General features: G+C 45.1%; 1 long non-coding RNA gene across 1 annotated transcript in view; it reads left to right on the forward strand.

The window, feature by feature from the left end:
• The first annotated feature begins 3,833 nt into the window (after positions 1–3,833).
• Positions 3,834–16,128, forward strand: part of LOC105713967 (uncharacterized) — a 140,597-nt gene continuing 128,302 nt past the window's right edge. The window contains exon 1 of the long non-coding RNA XR_010344101.1: positions 3,834–3,940. This is a non-coding gene — a long non-coding RNA (uncharacterized LOC105713967). The remainder of the gene's footprint in view (positions 3,941–16,128) is intronic.

Here is a 16,128-nt window from a genome sequence, read left to right on the forward strand (position 1 = left end):
CAGCTAATTAATGGAAACTAGTTTTCAGTTCTAGATACTGGTTTCCTGGGACCTTCACCTGTATTTGAATCCTTTTATTATTTAGTTTTTTCCATTCTTCTAACAAAATAGTGTTATTTACTATGTTTAGCCATTGTTACTAATACAAGAAAGTAGAACCTAAAACAATATAAGACAGTTTAGAAAGAGCCTATTGGGTTGAATATTTTAAGCAACCAGTGTTTAGGAATGATCATGAATATAATCCCTCTCAGGTGTTGGGAGCTGTCATCAGCAGAAAATTCTTATTTCTAATGTAAAACCCTCTTAGCTATTTAAGCCTATTTCCTCAAGTCTTGTTACCTTTGCCCTGGAGATGTAGAAGACTATTATGGCGGCTTATTGCATACGGGGATTTTAAAGTGGAATTTTTGAGAGCTAACTGCAAAAAATCAATTTTGGTAAGTACGTAATATAATTGCTTCAGCATCTCTGTGAATCTAGTCATGTGTGATTTTGCTGAAAACTGAGCACAGTATTAAAATTCCATAGAATTGCTTAAGTTTGTGGTTCCCCCCACCCATCCTTTTTGCCAAGTGTGTTGTCAGGGAATTTTCATATTTTGTTTATACATTTTTCTTCTGTTTCTCACTTGGGATTTCCAGAAATTGAGAAAGCTGTGGCAGGTATCTGTTTTGATAAAATAGTTATGTGAATGGTAAACATAACTGGTTGTGTTCTTTTAAGGATTACCTTTGTGAATCCCAAATATCTAAGGTCTCAGTCAATTTAGAAAGTTGATTTTGCCAAGGTTAAGGACGCGCCCATGACAGTCTCAGGAAATCCTGAGGAGGTGTACCCAAGGTGGTGGTGGTGGGGTGGGGGCGGGGAGTTTGCTTTTATACATTTTAGGGAGACGTGAGACATCAGTATGTCTAAGATGTACATTGGTTCGGTCTGATAAGGTGGGACAACTCAAAGTGGGGACTTCCAGGTTAGAAGTAGGCGAGAGACAGAAGTTTGCATTCTTCTGAATTCTTGATCAGCCTGAATACGGAATTTAGTCTGGGTCATTGTGTTGTGCCCCAGTGAGTCAAGGAATGTGCCACACTCTGAGATTGAATTGTGAGTCCTTTATTATGCTGGCGACCAAGAGGTGGCTAACGCCAAGGATTCTCCCATCCCCTAAGAAAAAGGTGGTCTTTTATACCCTAGTTTTAAAAGGGAGGGGTAACCTAGCTGAAGCAAATTTTTCACAAAAGCAGAGTAAGCAAAAAGTTAAAAGATAAACTAGTACATGAGAAATAAAACAGTGCCTTGTGCGATGGGTAAAGCTGTCATGAAAGACAACTTACAGATAATGGGGGCTCTGGGTGCTTGACAGCACCTGCATTCCCAGGCTCTGCTGGTACCACTTAATTCGGCCTCTTATCGACAAATGCATTCCTGGAGATGCCCAGTGTCAGCCTGCCCCAGCTATATACTATAGTTACACACTTAATAGTGGGAAAATAACTAAAATGAAGAAGCTAAGATGGAGTCTGTCCGGCTCAAGAAGCTAACATAAAGCCTGAACAGCTTTTAGTTTGAGAAAGAGAGAGTTAGTTTTAGCTGGGAAAAAGCAGGTTATCACATTCCCCACTTGTGTTTTTGGGGATTCAAATCATTGATTCCTCAGTTATAGTGAGGAGGTTATATTGGGTTCTAAGATACTTAAGTTTGACAGAAGCTATGCGCCGTTTTACAAGATTAATAAACCAATTTAATAGGGCCCAAAAGTTAACCCCAGCAAGAGGAGAAGATGTCCTGCTAATCCAGTTATTAAAGTAGTTAGCCAAGGGTTCCAGTTAAACATGCTCTGGTACCATGGGGTATTATTTTCTCATTCCTGTTGGCGTCTATCTAAATTTTTTTGAACCTTTTGAAGAGTATCCTTTATGACTATAGACTGGTTAGCATAAAAACGACAGCTTTCCCCTAATGCTGCACATAAACCCCCTTGAGAGAGAAACACTAGGTCCAGGCCACGGCGGTTTTGAAGAACAACTTCAGCTAAGGAGTCTACCTGAGCATGCAGTGTATTTATGGCTGATGGGAGATTTCTTAAATCAGCATCTACTTGTTGGGTTAGGGACCCTAGTCCAGCTTCTCCTTGGACCAATGCTGCTGTGCCGATTGCTGCCGACCCAGCCACACTGAGGCCAGCCAAAAGGGGCACTAGGAGTGGAGCACCCTGGCGTACTCGGGGGTGCAGTTCAGGAGGGGCAATGAGAAGCTGTCGCTCTGGTCCACTGTACACATAAACCTGAGGAAGCACATGGACTAGCATGCACAGGAGAGGTCCAGGTTCAGTCCCGCTAATGCAGCGGATGAGGCCTGAGGTGCAAGCTAGCCAAGTGTTATTTGGTGCCTGGTAGGAGACTGAAGTAGTTAGGGAAGTAAGCAGAGACTGATTTACAGGTGGCAGGAGGCGTTTCCTGAAACATCCCCTAATGTAAAGGAGTGAGGATGAGCATGACACGAAAGAGGGCCAGTGTTCAACTTGACCTCAACTCCCAATCCAACATAATATGGAGGTTTGGCCTTCAGGCATAACTAACAGTCTTGGACCAGTTGGGGCTGAGTAATATTAAGGAGGTGATGCACTCCCCCTAAGATGGACATTAAGCTGGGTTAGAGGTGTTGGGGTTGCAACCAGAGTTGGGGAGCCTGTTCTGGCAATAGGACAGTTGGGCCAATGGGGCTGACTTTATCTGGGTATGGGTGGAACATAGGGTCTCCTAAATCAGTTAAGGGACCAATGGGTTTAGCGGGGCTCCAGGGGATTGGATCCTTTTCTGAATGGTAAACAGTTCCAAGATCAAACCCTTCGATACAGAGTTGCAGTCCCCATGTCATAGCATAGTACAGAGTTACGGTTATGGACAGTGATAGTAATGGGATTATAGGCTCCCGTAGTACATGGTCTAGGATGAGAGGTCTGAGCTATGGAAAGGGTTGGAGACTGAGTTGGCCCCCCTGAGTAAGTAGCCAAGGTTACACATGACCAAAAAGGGCAGAAAAACTCGTAACTATCCCGGCAGGCAGTGTCAGGGTGGTCTCCAGGACAGAGGTAGAAATCTAGTCCTTGGAGTCCCTTTTTTGCACCCTTCGAGCTGCTGCATCCACTTTCACTTCCAGTGTGCCCGAACCCTGCAGCAAGGTCAGTGAGTCCCGCTCCTGCCCACAGGGGCAAACTTCGCTGGTCCTCAAGGGAACAGCTGGGCTTTGGGAAAAAACCCATAAATCGATTGAAAAAGAAACTACATTGTAGGTACTTTCTTTCCAGGTAGTGTTTGCAAGCACCTGTTGCAAAAGAAGTAAGGAGAAAAGAGTAGGAGGGGACAGAGGGCTGAACGACCGGGAACAGACAAGAAAAGTAGACAAAAAGAACTAGTCTGATGGCTGCACCCGACTCAGGCGCAGTTTTAAGGGGCCTAACCTGGGCTTGGGGACCCATGTCTCTTGCTGTGTCCTGTTGGCCTTCTTGATGCAGGAGTGATGAATCCAAGCAGGAATACCGTCCACCCTTAGGGCCATGGGTGTAGTAAGGATGACAGTGTGAGGTCCTTTCTAAGCAGGAATGAGACCTTCCTTCTGGAGCTTTTTGACATATACCAGGTCACCTGAACAGAAAGGGTGGCAGGGTCCCGTCAGATCAGGAGCTGGATTAGGGTGTGCTTCCCAGACGAGTGGCTGGATAATATCTTGAACCTGTTGGAGAGACTGCAAGTACTGTAACACGTTAGCTTGGGATATTTCTGCTAACTGGGTATCCCTCAATTTAGGCAAAACAGATGGGGCCCTCCCATACATGATCTCAAAAGGAGAGAATCCCGCCTTGTAAGAGGTGCACCTGACCCTAAGAAGGGCTGAAGGAAGGAGACTTACTCAATTTTCACCGGTCTCCGGGATTAATTTGGTAAGAGTACTTTTTATTTATTTATTTTTAAGACGGGGTTTCACCATATTGGTCAGGCTGGTCTTGAACTCCCAACCTCAGGTGATCTGCCTGCCTTGGCCTCCAAAGTGCTTGGATTAACAGGCGTAAGCCACCTCACCCAGCCGGTAAGAGTATTTTTTAGGGTATGATTCATGTGTTCTACCTGTCCAGAGCTCTGGGGTCGGTAGGCACAATGGAGTTTTCCTGAATATTTAATGCCTTGCTGACTGAGCTATGGATGAGGTGAAGGCCGGCCCATTATCAGACCCTATAGCACCAGGCAATCCATAACGAGGGATAATTTCGTTGAATAAGAACTTTAGTGGCAGTTTCGTTCTTAGTGGCAAAAGCCTCTGTCCATCCGGAAAAGGTGTCTACCAACACCAGGAGGTACTTATACCCTGCCCGGTGTGGCTTCACTTTGGTAAAGTCAACTTCCCACCTCTCCTGGGCTATGTCCTCAGAGACGATGGCCCAATCCAGGCCTCAGGCCTTGCCTGGCATTCACCTGTGCACAAGCCGTGCATTGGGAGGCCACTTGGCTAGTTAAGTGCTGGAGGTGTGGGATTTTAAACGGCTTCTCAAAAGTTGGGCCAACTTTGTTTCTCCCAGTTGGGTGGAAGAGTGGAGGCGGCTGATTAAGGTCTCTCCGAGGGCCCGGGGCAGGAAGATTGTGGAGACTGGAAGGATCTACCATCCATCCTGATTTTTACTGGCTTGCAGATCTGATGCCTGGTCTTCTTCTTCAGAAGAGTACGCTGGGTGGTCGGGTAAATCAGGCTGTGGAAAAGAGATGGCTGGAAGCAGAGTTAGTGGGTAACCGGGAGAGCAGCAGCGTCACAGGCGGCACAGTCTGCCTTTTGGTTTGACCTAGCAACAGCAGTATTTTCCTTCTGATGTCCTTTGCAATGAATTACAGCCACCTGTAGGGGGAGCCAGACAGCCTTGAGCAGGGCTAAAATCTCTAACTTGTTTTTAACAGTTTTTCCCGCTGAGGTGAGTAGGCCCCGCTCTTGATAGATGGCCCCATGAACATGTACAGTAGCAAAAGCATATCTGCTATCAGTGTAGACGTTAACACGTTTGTCCTTACCCCATCGGAGGGCTTGAGTAAGGGCAATTAACTCAGCCTTCTGCACGGAGGTGCCAGCTGGCAGTGCCTGGGCCTACAGTACGTCGGTCTCCGTGGTAATGGCCACACCAGCTTTTCGTACCCTTTGCTTAAGGAAACTGCTACCATCCGTAAACACGGTGGCGTCTGCCTTTTCCAAAGGAGTGGAGATCACGTCTACCTGTCTCTGTAGTTTCTAGTAATTCCTGGTAGTCATGGATAGGGGTAGTGAAGTCTGGATCAGGGAGCTGAGTAGCTGGATTTAAACACCTTGTGGGGGAGAAAGTTAAGCGGGGCTGATCTAACAGCAAACTCTGATACTGCAGGATTCAGGCATTAGACATCCATTTGCCTGGAGCACCTCATAGCAGAGTCTCTACAGCATGTGGTGCTGTAAGAGTTAACTTCTGGCCCAAAGTGAGATTATCAGCCTCATGAACTAGGCTTGCTGCTGCCACAACTGCTTGCAGACAACTTGGCCACCTGGAGGCCACAGGGTCCAGTCTTTTAGACAAATACGCCACTGGGCATCTCCATGGCCCCAGGGTTTGAGTGAGCACCCCTTTAGCCACTCCCTTATTCTCATGGACAAACAAGTGAAATGGTTTTGAGATGTTTGGAAGGGCTGAAGCCAGGGCCTCTGTCGGTGCCTTCTTTAAGTTTTGGAAGCCTGCTCTTCTGTATCAGTCCAAAGTAAAGGGCCATTTCCTTCTGTAGCCATGTACAGAGGCTTGGCAATTTCTGCAAACCCAGATATCCACAGGCGACAGTATCCCACTGCCCCCAAGAATTCACATACCTATTTCTTGGTAGTTGGGGTAGGGATTCATCAGATGGCCTCCTTTTGAGCATTTGTGAGTGCTCTTTTTCCTTGGTTTAGTTCATATCCCAAGTAGGAGACCCTAGAAAGACAAAGCTGGGCCTTTTTGGCTGAACCCGATACCTAAGCTCCTGAAGGAGGTAAAGCAAGTCCTTAGTATGTTGCAGACAGCTTTTGGCAGTCTCAGTAGCCAATAATAAATCATCCACGTATTGTAGTAGGGTACAGTTGGGATGGCTGGCTTGGAATGCCACAAGGTCCTGCTGATGGGCTTCCCCAAAAAGAGCTGGAGAATTTTTAAAATCCTGGAGTAACCAAGTCCAAGTTAATTGGGTTGTGTCTCCTGAACCAGGGTCTCTTCATTCAAAAGCAAAAGTGGGTTGGCTCTTAGGAGCCAAAGGAATGGCAAAAAAGGCATCTTTTAAGTCCAGGACAGTGTACACAGTATGTTCTGGTGGGAGCAAGCTGAGCAGTGTATAGGGATTAGGGACAGTTGGATGAACTGTGACCCTCCATTTGTTAACTTCCCACAAGTCCTGTACAGTATGGTAATCATTTGTTCTGGGTTTCTGAACTGGCAGAAATGGAGTGTTCCAAGCAGACTGGCAAGGTGTTAAGTATATTGGCTTGTAATAACCATTGAATGTTGGGGCTGATTGCCTCTCTAGCCTGCTGACTCATAGGATATTGTTTGACCTGAACAGGCAGGGCATCAGCCAGAAGTTCTACAACCACCAGTGGATGGTGTTTTGCCAGTCCTACAGGGTTTGATTCTGCCCAAACTTGGGGAAAAAAAGCTTGCAGATCTGGTAGGAGAGAGTTAATTTTGTTTTCTCTTGGGGGTGAAGACGAGACTAAAAGATAGTCCTCTGACAGAGGAATGGTCAGCAGGAGCTGAGCAGAAGGGGCTTTGTGTCTCCTAACTTGAGATGAGTTTGCTGAGCCAGGAAGGAGATGGATGTCTGCAGCTTGTGGAGCAGGTCATGCCCAAGAAGGGGGAAAGGGCACTCTGGAACTACTAGAAATGAATGGGTTACTCTCTTTTGACCTAAGTTTACTTCATGTGAGTGGGTGGCAGGATATTCCTGAATAGCTCCAGTAGCCCCCTGTATAGCCATTCTCTTGTTAGAAACACTGCCCAAGGGTGTCTGCAGTACAGAATGTCCAGCCACCTTGTCTATTAAAAAGCACACAGGCTGGCCCCCCACCATAGCAGTAACCATGGGCTCCTGAGGACCAAGGGAAAAGGAGCCCCAGTCCTGTTAATCATCAGATTCCTCCACTGTGGGGAGGGTGAGGACCCTTTTTTGTTCTGGTTTCTTCTCTGGCTTTGAAGGGCACTCATTTTCCCAGTATCCAGTCTGTTTACAGTAAGCACACTGGTTCCTTTGTAGGGGAGCCTCCTCACCTTTCTGGCTTTTCTGGCTAGGGTCTGGGGTCCTTCGGATGGTGCTCTGTGATGGGAGCTCTTCCTATTTAGTTCCCTGGAGGGCAGCCACTATAATTTTTGCCTGTCTCTTCCTGGCCCTGTTGGCTGCCCTGTCAGCGGCTTGAGCTGCCTGTTTTTCCTTTTCAGCTTCTCGATTGTCATAAACCTTCTGGGCTACTTCTAAAAGCTCAGTAGTGTTCATTCCAGCAAAACCCTCCAATTTTTGTAAGTTTCTCTGAATGTCAGGAGCTGCCTGGGCCACAAATGCCAAATTTATAGCACGGCTATTTTTAGGAGCCACCAGATCAAACAGGATGTAAATTTAGTAGGCCTCCTGGAGGCACTCTAACACTCCGGGTGACTCATTGGCCCTCTGAACAACTTCAGTGGTCTTAGACAAGTTCATAGGTTTCCTGGCGGCTCCTTTAATACCTGCAAGGAGATACCAATGGAAATCTTCCAAAGCCCTCCTTCCCCCCGAGGTGTTAGGGTCCCACTCAGATCTGGTAGAAAGAAAAACCTCAAGGAGGTCTTGGACTTCCTCCTTAGGCTTCCCTTCTGAGCTAAGGAAATGGTTTCTGGCTTCCCTTCTAATTTGGTCCCTCTCTTCAGAGGTGAAAAGGATAAGAAGGAGTTGCTGGCAGTCGTCCCAGGTGGGCCTATGAGTCTGGAGCACAGACTCCATTAGTGCAGTTAGGACCTGGGGCTTCTCAGAAAATGGAGGATTTTTGAGCTCTCTAATTATACAGGTCAGAGGTGGAAAATGGAACATAGACTTAAAAACGGAGCAGCAGAACGCTCACTGCCTGACGGGGGTGATGCCTCCCTCCCTTAAGGGGAGGAGTGGAGGCAATGGGTAGCGAAACTGCCAGGAACAATGGCTCAGGGGGTGGAGGTGGTGGCGGGGGGCGGCGCAGGAGGTACTGTTGAAGAAATTGTGGGGGATCCTTGGGGAACAGGGGGTTATAAGGCAGGGGTAATGGGTGCAGATAGCTTTCCTCTTCCTCAGAGGAAGGCAACACAGGGGGAGCAGAAGGGGCCACTGGAGCAATAGGTCGGGGCAGGGAAGGTATTTTATTCAGAAGAAACTTAGAGGTGGGGTCATGAACAGCGCCAGATTGGAGCCACAGGGGAGGGTTCTGAACCAAACTAAGTCATTGATCAATATAAGGGAACTGATCAGGATGCCTGGGCTTTCTGGTAACAACCTGCCACACAGCTTGAACTGTTGTGAGGTTTATTGACCCTTCTGGGGGCCACCTGGTTTCAAATTTCGGCCCTTCCACTTCACAGAGAGTCTGGAGTTTGCCTTTTTAAAGGTGGACTCTGTAGCCCTCTGAGAAGCCTAGAGAGAAATTCTTTAACATACACTGTAGGGGGCTCAGTGACTGGGGCTGGGAGGAAGAGTTTCCCATCTCTGAAAGCAATAGTTAACAGGATTTTAAGCTGAGATGTCAGACCCAGCACAGACAAAAGTATTCATGGCCTGGGGGTGTGAAGAATCAGAAAAACAGGAAGATTATAACCAGGAGAAACAAGAAAACAACTACAGCCACTATTTCTTGCCACAGCGTCGAGTATTCTCAGACTCTGAATTATGGGGAGAAGGCAGAATGCCGGGGCCAAAAAGTTCCTGGTCTACAGGATCTGGGTAGCCTGCTTCTTGATTTATATCCGAGATACCTCAGATGTCTCCATGTCTTAAAGGCATAATGTTCAAAATTGGCCCTTTCCTTTAAGGGTTTGAGGAAGGATAACAAAGCCAAGTCCTGGAGACGCTGGACTTACTGAGACACAGGAAAATGAGACTATCGGGGTAAAGGATGGGGATGAGGAGGAAAAGGGCCACCTGAAGTTTCCTGAAAATTAGAGATCAACCACAGGGGAGCATAATATGAATGCAGAAGAATTAGAGTTTTCTGGGTATAGGTTTCTCTATACAGTGCCCTGTTTAAGGGCACTGGGAAAGTTGTGGGGTGACAGAAAATGTGGTCAAGGAGGTCTGCAGGATGGCTATTTTGAATCCACCACTGTTCTGAGAAAAAAGATGCACCCAGTTGTTGGCGCGTGGGATATGACAGTCCAGATGCCAACGATCTTTGTGGTGTCACAAATCACAGACTGGTGAATGTTTTTCACAACTTTCCCCGTAACAACACCTGATCTGTGTTTGACAGAAAAGGCAGGACTGGGATGGCCAGCCCAACTGGCAAATGAGGGATTTTACCTCCTCAGATGGGAAGTCTGTACTGAGTACCTTAGAGAAGTTTTCCCCTAGCCGCCTTGGCAGTGTCGGCGGCAAGACATACAGTCATAAGCAGACACCAAACGGAACAATAGACACTGGGACATACAAACAGTTATGACGGTTTTGACAAACAGGAGTCCCGTGTTGGGATCAGACAGATGCCTCCCTGGCCACTCCCCTGATGGTGACGTTGGACTCCTCTTAGTATTGGCAGACTGGTATAAACCCCCGATGAGGACCGAGCTGAGCTCTCTGCCATTAGCCTTATGAGGTAGCCACGGAAACGCAGGTCAAGATGGGCTCTGTAGCTTTTGCCTTGGAGACACAAATTGGAATTTCAAGGGCAGGCCCTTGAACTCCCCATTCACTCACACATGCACTCACCATTTACACAGAGTTTATTGCACTTTTTATACCCATTGTAAGATAGAGGTCACTCTAAATTGAACAAGAAAGAGAAAGAGAGAGAGAGCAAGAGAGAGAAACCAGAGACACTCACTAACAGAAACAGACTCTGCCTTCCAGCGTACTGGAGTGCCAGCAGAGCAAACAAAATCCAGGACTCTGTCCTCCAGAGTCCTGGAGTGTTGACAGAGTCATGAGGGAAGGCCCTTATCAGGACCAGTTCCCTCCCAGAGACAGACAGAGTCAGATCTGACTTACCTTCCTGGGACCAGAGATAGAGGACTGAGGAATCAAATTTGGTGGGCACACCAGTGGTCAATCCATTCCCCTCCTGACAACAGTGGGGGCCCTGAAACGTCTCAAGGGGCACCTCCCCTATAGGCCGCCATTCATCCGGGCAAGGCCAGAACAAGCCCGGTCATGCCCGGTGGCAATAAAAAAAAAATTAAATCTCACTGGGGCCTCCAAAATGTACCTGAGTGAGTCAAGGAATGCACCACACTCTGAGATTGAATTATGAGTCCTTTATTATGCCAGTGACTGAGAGGTGGCTAATGCCCAAAATTCTCTCAGCCTCTAAGAAAAAGTTAGGTGGTCTTTTATACCCTAGTTTTAAAAGGGAGGGGCAACCTAGCTGAAGCAAAATTTTCACAAAAGCAGAGTAAGCAGAAAGTTAAATGATAAACTAGTACATGAGAAATAAAACAGTGCCAGGTGCGAGGGGTAAAGCTGTCATGAAAAACATACAACTTATAGATAATGGGGGCTCTGGGTGCTCAACAGCACCTGCATTCCCAGGCTCTGCTGGTACCACTTAATTTGGCCTCTTATCGACAAATGCATTCCTGGAGGTGCCCAGTGTCAGCCTGCCCCAGCTACGTGCTATAGTTACATACTTAATGATGGGAAAATAACTAAAATGAAGAGGCTAAGATGGAGTCTGTCTGGCTCAACAAGTAACATAAAGCCTGAACAGCTTTTAGTCTGAGAAAGAGAGAGGTAGTTTTAGCTGGCAAAAAGCAGATTATCACAAGTGAGTCTGCATTTTTACATTAATAGCACAGCCATATGCATTTGCAATCATATGCATTTGTCTCAGGTGAGCTTTGGAGTGATGACTTTGAGTTCTGGCTGTCCTTTTGTCCACAAGGAATTTCCTGTGGGCAAATTGTTAGGGAGGTACGTAGCTTCTTATCTTTATAGCTGTTTTGTTTAGGAATAAAATGGGAGTCAGGTTGGCCTGATATAGTTCCCAGCATGACTCTTCTCTTGGCTTAGTGATTTTGGGGTCCTGAGATTTTCCTTTCACACCCTGTAGTTGTCTATAAAACCTCAGAAGATTTTAAAATAAGGCATCCAGAATTAAATAGGAAGGAACCAGCTCTCTGATCTCACATCTAAGGAAGCTAGGGAACAGAGTTTAAGCACTTGTTCAGGGCACAACCAAAGAGCTGAGACTAGTACACACTTTAATGTGTATGTATATGTTAAAAAGTTTGTGAATTATTTAAGCTCCCACATTTTACTGAATTTTAGTTTTTAGGAAAACATGATTCAAGCATTTATTGATCTCTGTTCTGTGCTAGACACTAGAGAGTCCTTATGATTGAGATTATTCCTGACCTTGATTAGCTTATAGAAAAACATTGAGCTGATAGGACCTGATTCAAGTCCTGGTCCTGTCAGTTAGTTCCAGAACCTTTGGTGAAGTCACTTTGTTGTTGTTGCTGGGGGGAGAACAAGGCCTCTGTTGCCCACGCAGGTCTCAAATTCCTGGGCTCAAGCTGTCCTCCTGCCTCTGTGTCCCAAAGTGATGAGATCACAGGCGTCAGCCACCATGCCTGGCTGAAGTCACTTAATCTTTAGGTTTCTTCCACAAGATAGGAACAGTAACACTTGCCCCAGGATATTATTTTCTAAACTAGTGGTTTTCATAGCTGGTCCCAGACTAGCTTCATGTGGAAACTTGTTAAGATGCACATTTTCGAGTCTTATTCCAGACCTGAATCAGAAACATGTGATGAGGCCTAGCAATGTGGGCATGTCTGTGTGTGTTTCATTTCCTCAAACATTATTTTAAACATATTTTGAGAAAATTGTAGAGTTGTAAGAAATGATACAGAAAGATCCCTGTATCTTTTATAGTTTCTCACAGTGATAATATCTTGGGTGAATCCCAATTATCTGATACAGATCTCAGTCAATTAAGAAGTTTATTTTGCCAAAGTGAAGAACGTGTGCCCATGACATAGCCTCAGGAGGTCCTGATGGCATATGCCCAAGGTGGTTGGGGCAAAGCTTGGTTTTATACATTTTAGGGAGACAGAAGACCTCAATCATTATATGTAAGATGAACATTGGTTTGATCTAGGAAGGCGGGACAACTTGAAGTGAGGGAGGAGGCTTCCAGGTTACAGGTATTTAAGAGACAAATGATTGCATTCTTTTGAGTTTCTGATTAGCCTTTCCAAATGAGTCAATCAGGTATGTGTTTATCTCAGTGGACAGAGGCATGACTTTGAATAGAATGGAAGGCAGGTTTGCCCTAAGCAGTTCCCAGCTTGACTTTTTCCTTTAGCTTAGTGATTTTGGTGTCCTAAGATTTATTTTCCTTTCACACTTGAACAACTATGGTCACTATTAGGATATTGACATTGATGAAGTCAAGAAAGAATATCTATCACCACAAGGATCCCTTGTGTGGTAGGATATAGCCAACGTTTCTCCTCCTATCCTGCCCCTATCCCCAACCCCTGGCAACCAGGAAATCTGTTAACTACTTTTATAATTTTGTCATGTCAAACAAGTTATATAAATGAAATCAAACAGAGTTTGGATTTGGCTTTTTTTAGTCGCATAATTCTCTGTAGATTTATCAAAATAGTTCTTTCCATTTTATTGCTGAGTAGTATATGGAATGGATGTACAAGGATGACATCTGGGTTCCCAATTTTTAGCTATTAGGAGCAAAGCTACTATGAGCATTCATGTACAAGTTTTTTTGTATGATTAATCTGTGATTTAACAAATCACAGGTGCTTCTTATGCAAGTCAGGTTTGAGAACTTCCCCAGACTTGCAGTAGCCTTTCTGCTCCCACCTTTGCATTACAGTGTGCTCTCAATGGAATATCCAGAGTGATCCTTTCAAAAATAAGATCACACAGGATCCCAAGATGGCCGAATAAGAGGTAGCTCTGGAAAGCAGCTCCCAGCGAGAGAGATGCAGAAGCCGAGTGGTCTCCACAATTCCAAACTAGTTACCAGATTCATTTTGTGGGTCTGGTCGGACAGTGGGTATAAACCAAATAGGGCAAGTTGCAGCAAGGTGGGGCACTGCCCCACCCAGGAGGAGCATGCAACTGACTGGAGGACTAGGGAATCTCCCCCTCTGGGACTTTGGTTTGGATACAGTGCTCTACCCAAGCCCTCTACAACCCACAGATCAGGAGATCTTTGCTGGGCTGAAAAGCCTTAGTGAGCTGCCTGAACAGGGCAGAACAGCAACTTCAGCCGGCGCTGGGGCTGTCAGCATAGATCTAGGCAGAAGCACTGGCTGATGCTGAGAAAGCAAAAAAGCCAGTGGGACAGAGCTACCTGCCCCCCAGTAAGAAGGGGAACGGAATGCAGGGAAACAGCCCAAACGGCAGGATGGGTCCCGCTGCCACACAAAGCCCAGCAGGCCAAAAACTCTCACTCCAGCATTAGGCACCCAGAAAGTCAGTTAGAGAGTGACCAGGAACCATCCAGCTCAGCGGGCAAAAGGGAAGCCGCCATTGCAGAAGCCAGCCTAATTTTCCTGAGTAAAAAAAATGCACAGCAGCTCCACTGAATCCATGGCAGCCCAGCAGCACCTCTGCAGGCAGACAAAGGAAAGGCCACCTCCCCAAGCAGCTACCTGAGATCAAAACTATATAAATCCAAGAGATGGGGAGAAACCAGCACAAGAAGAATGAAACCATCAAAAACCAGAAATGTCTCTCCCCCACCACGAGATCATAACTCCTCACCAGCAAGGGAACAAAGCAGGATGGAAAATTAATTTGACGAATTGACAGAAGCAGGCTTCAGAAGGTGGGTAATAAAAATCTTCTCTGAGTTAAAGGAACATGTTTTATCCCAATGCAAAGAAACTAAAAACCTTCAAAAAGGTTTAGACGAAATGCTAACTAGAATAACCAGCTTATAGAAGAGCATAAATGACTTTATGGAGCTGAAAAACACAGCGCAAGACATCGCAAAGCATACACAAGTTTCGGTAGCTGAATTGACCAAGCAGAAGAAAGGACATCAGAGACCGAAGATCAAATCAATGAAATAAAACAAGAAGGCAAGAAAAGAGAAGAAAGAGTGAAAAGAAATGAACAAAGCCTCCAAGAAATATGGGATTACATGAACAGACCTAATCTACGCCTGATCGGTGTACCAGAAGATGACAGGGAGAATGAATCCAAGCTGGATAACACTCTTCAGGATATTATACAGGAGTACTTCCCCAACCTTGCAAGGCAGGCCAACATTCAAATACAGGAAATAAAGAGAATATCACAATGATACTCCTCTAGAAGAGCAACCCCAAGGCACATAATCTTCATGTTTACCAGGGTTGAAACGAAGGAAAAAATACTAAGGGCAGCCAGAGAGAAAGATCGGGCCACCCACAAAGGGAAGCACATCAGACTCACAGCAGATCTCTCGGCAGCAATCCTACAAGCCAGAAGAGAGTGGGGGCCAATATTTAACATCCTTAAAGAAAAGAACTTTCAACCCAGACTTTCATATCCAGCCAAACTAAGCTCCATAAGTGAAGGAGAAATGAAATCCTTTATGGACAAGCAATTGCTGAGAGATTTTGTCATTACCAGACCTACCCTGCAAGAGTTCCTGAAGGAAGCACTAAACACAGAAAGGAAAAACCAGTACCAGTCAGTGCAAAAAAGAACGAAATGGTAAAGACCAAAGATACAGTATAGAAATTACACCAACCGAAGGGAAAAACAACCAACTAGTAATAAAATGGCAGGATCATATTCACACATAACAATATTAACATTAAATGTAAATGGACTAAATGCCCCAATCAAAAGACACAGACTGGCAAATTGGATAAAAAGCTAAGAACCATCAGTGTGCTGTATTCAGGAGACCCATCTCATGTGCAAAGACACACATAGACTCAAAATAAAAGGATGGAAGAAGGTTTACCAAGCAAATGGAGAGCAAAATAAAGCAGGGATGGCAATCCTAGTCTCTGATAAAATAGACTTTAAACCAACAAAAATCAAAAGAGGCAAAGAAGGGCATTACATAATGATAAAAGGATCAATACAACAAGAAGAACAAATGATCCTAAATATATGTGCACCCAATATAGTAGCAACTAGATACATAGTGCAAGTCCTTAATGACCTACAAGGAGACTTAGACTCCTGAACAATAATAGTGGGAGACTTTAACACTCCATTGTCAATATTAGACAGATCAATGAGACAGAAAATCAACAAGGAAATCTGGGACTTGAATGCAGATCTGGACCAAGTGAACTTAATAGACATTTACAGAACTCTTAACCCCAAATCCACAGAATCTACATTCTTCTCAGTACCACATCACACTTAGTCTAAAATTGACCACATAATTGGAAGTAAATCACTCCTCAGCAAATGCAAAAGAACGGAAATCATAACAATCAATCTCTCAGACCACAGTGCAATGAAATTAGAACTCAGGATAAGAAACTAACTGAAAACTGCACAACTTCATGGAAAATGAACAACTGGCTCCTGAATGTAGACTGGATAAAGAATGAAATGAAGGCAGAAATAAAGATGTTCTTTGAAACCAACGAGAACGAAGACACAACATATCAGAATCTCCAGGACACATTTAAAGCAGTGTCTAGAGGGAAATTCATAGCAATAAATGCCCACATAAGGAGCAAGGAAAGGTCTAAAATTGACATCCTATCATCAAAATTGAAAGAGTTAGCGGAGCAATATCAAAAAACCTCAAAAGCTAGCAGAAGACAAGAAATAACTAAGATCAGAGCAGAACTGAAGGAGATAGATACACAAAAAACCCTTCAAAAATCAACAAATCCAGGAGCTGGTTTTTTGAAAAGATCAACAAAATAGATAGACTGCTAGCCAGACTAAT

The sequence above is a fragment of the Aotus nancymaae genome, unplaced genomic scaffold (genome assembly GCF_030222135.1).
Source record: "Aotus nancymaae isolate 86718 unplaced genomic scaffold, 86718_ANA_hifiasm-v0.15.2.pri h1tg000025l, whole genome shotgun sequence".
NCBI classification, from domain to species: Eukaryota; Metazoa; Chordata; class Mammalia; order Primates; family Aotidae; genus Aotus; species Aotus nancymaae.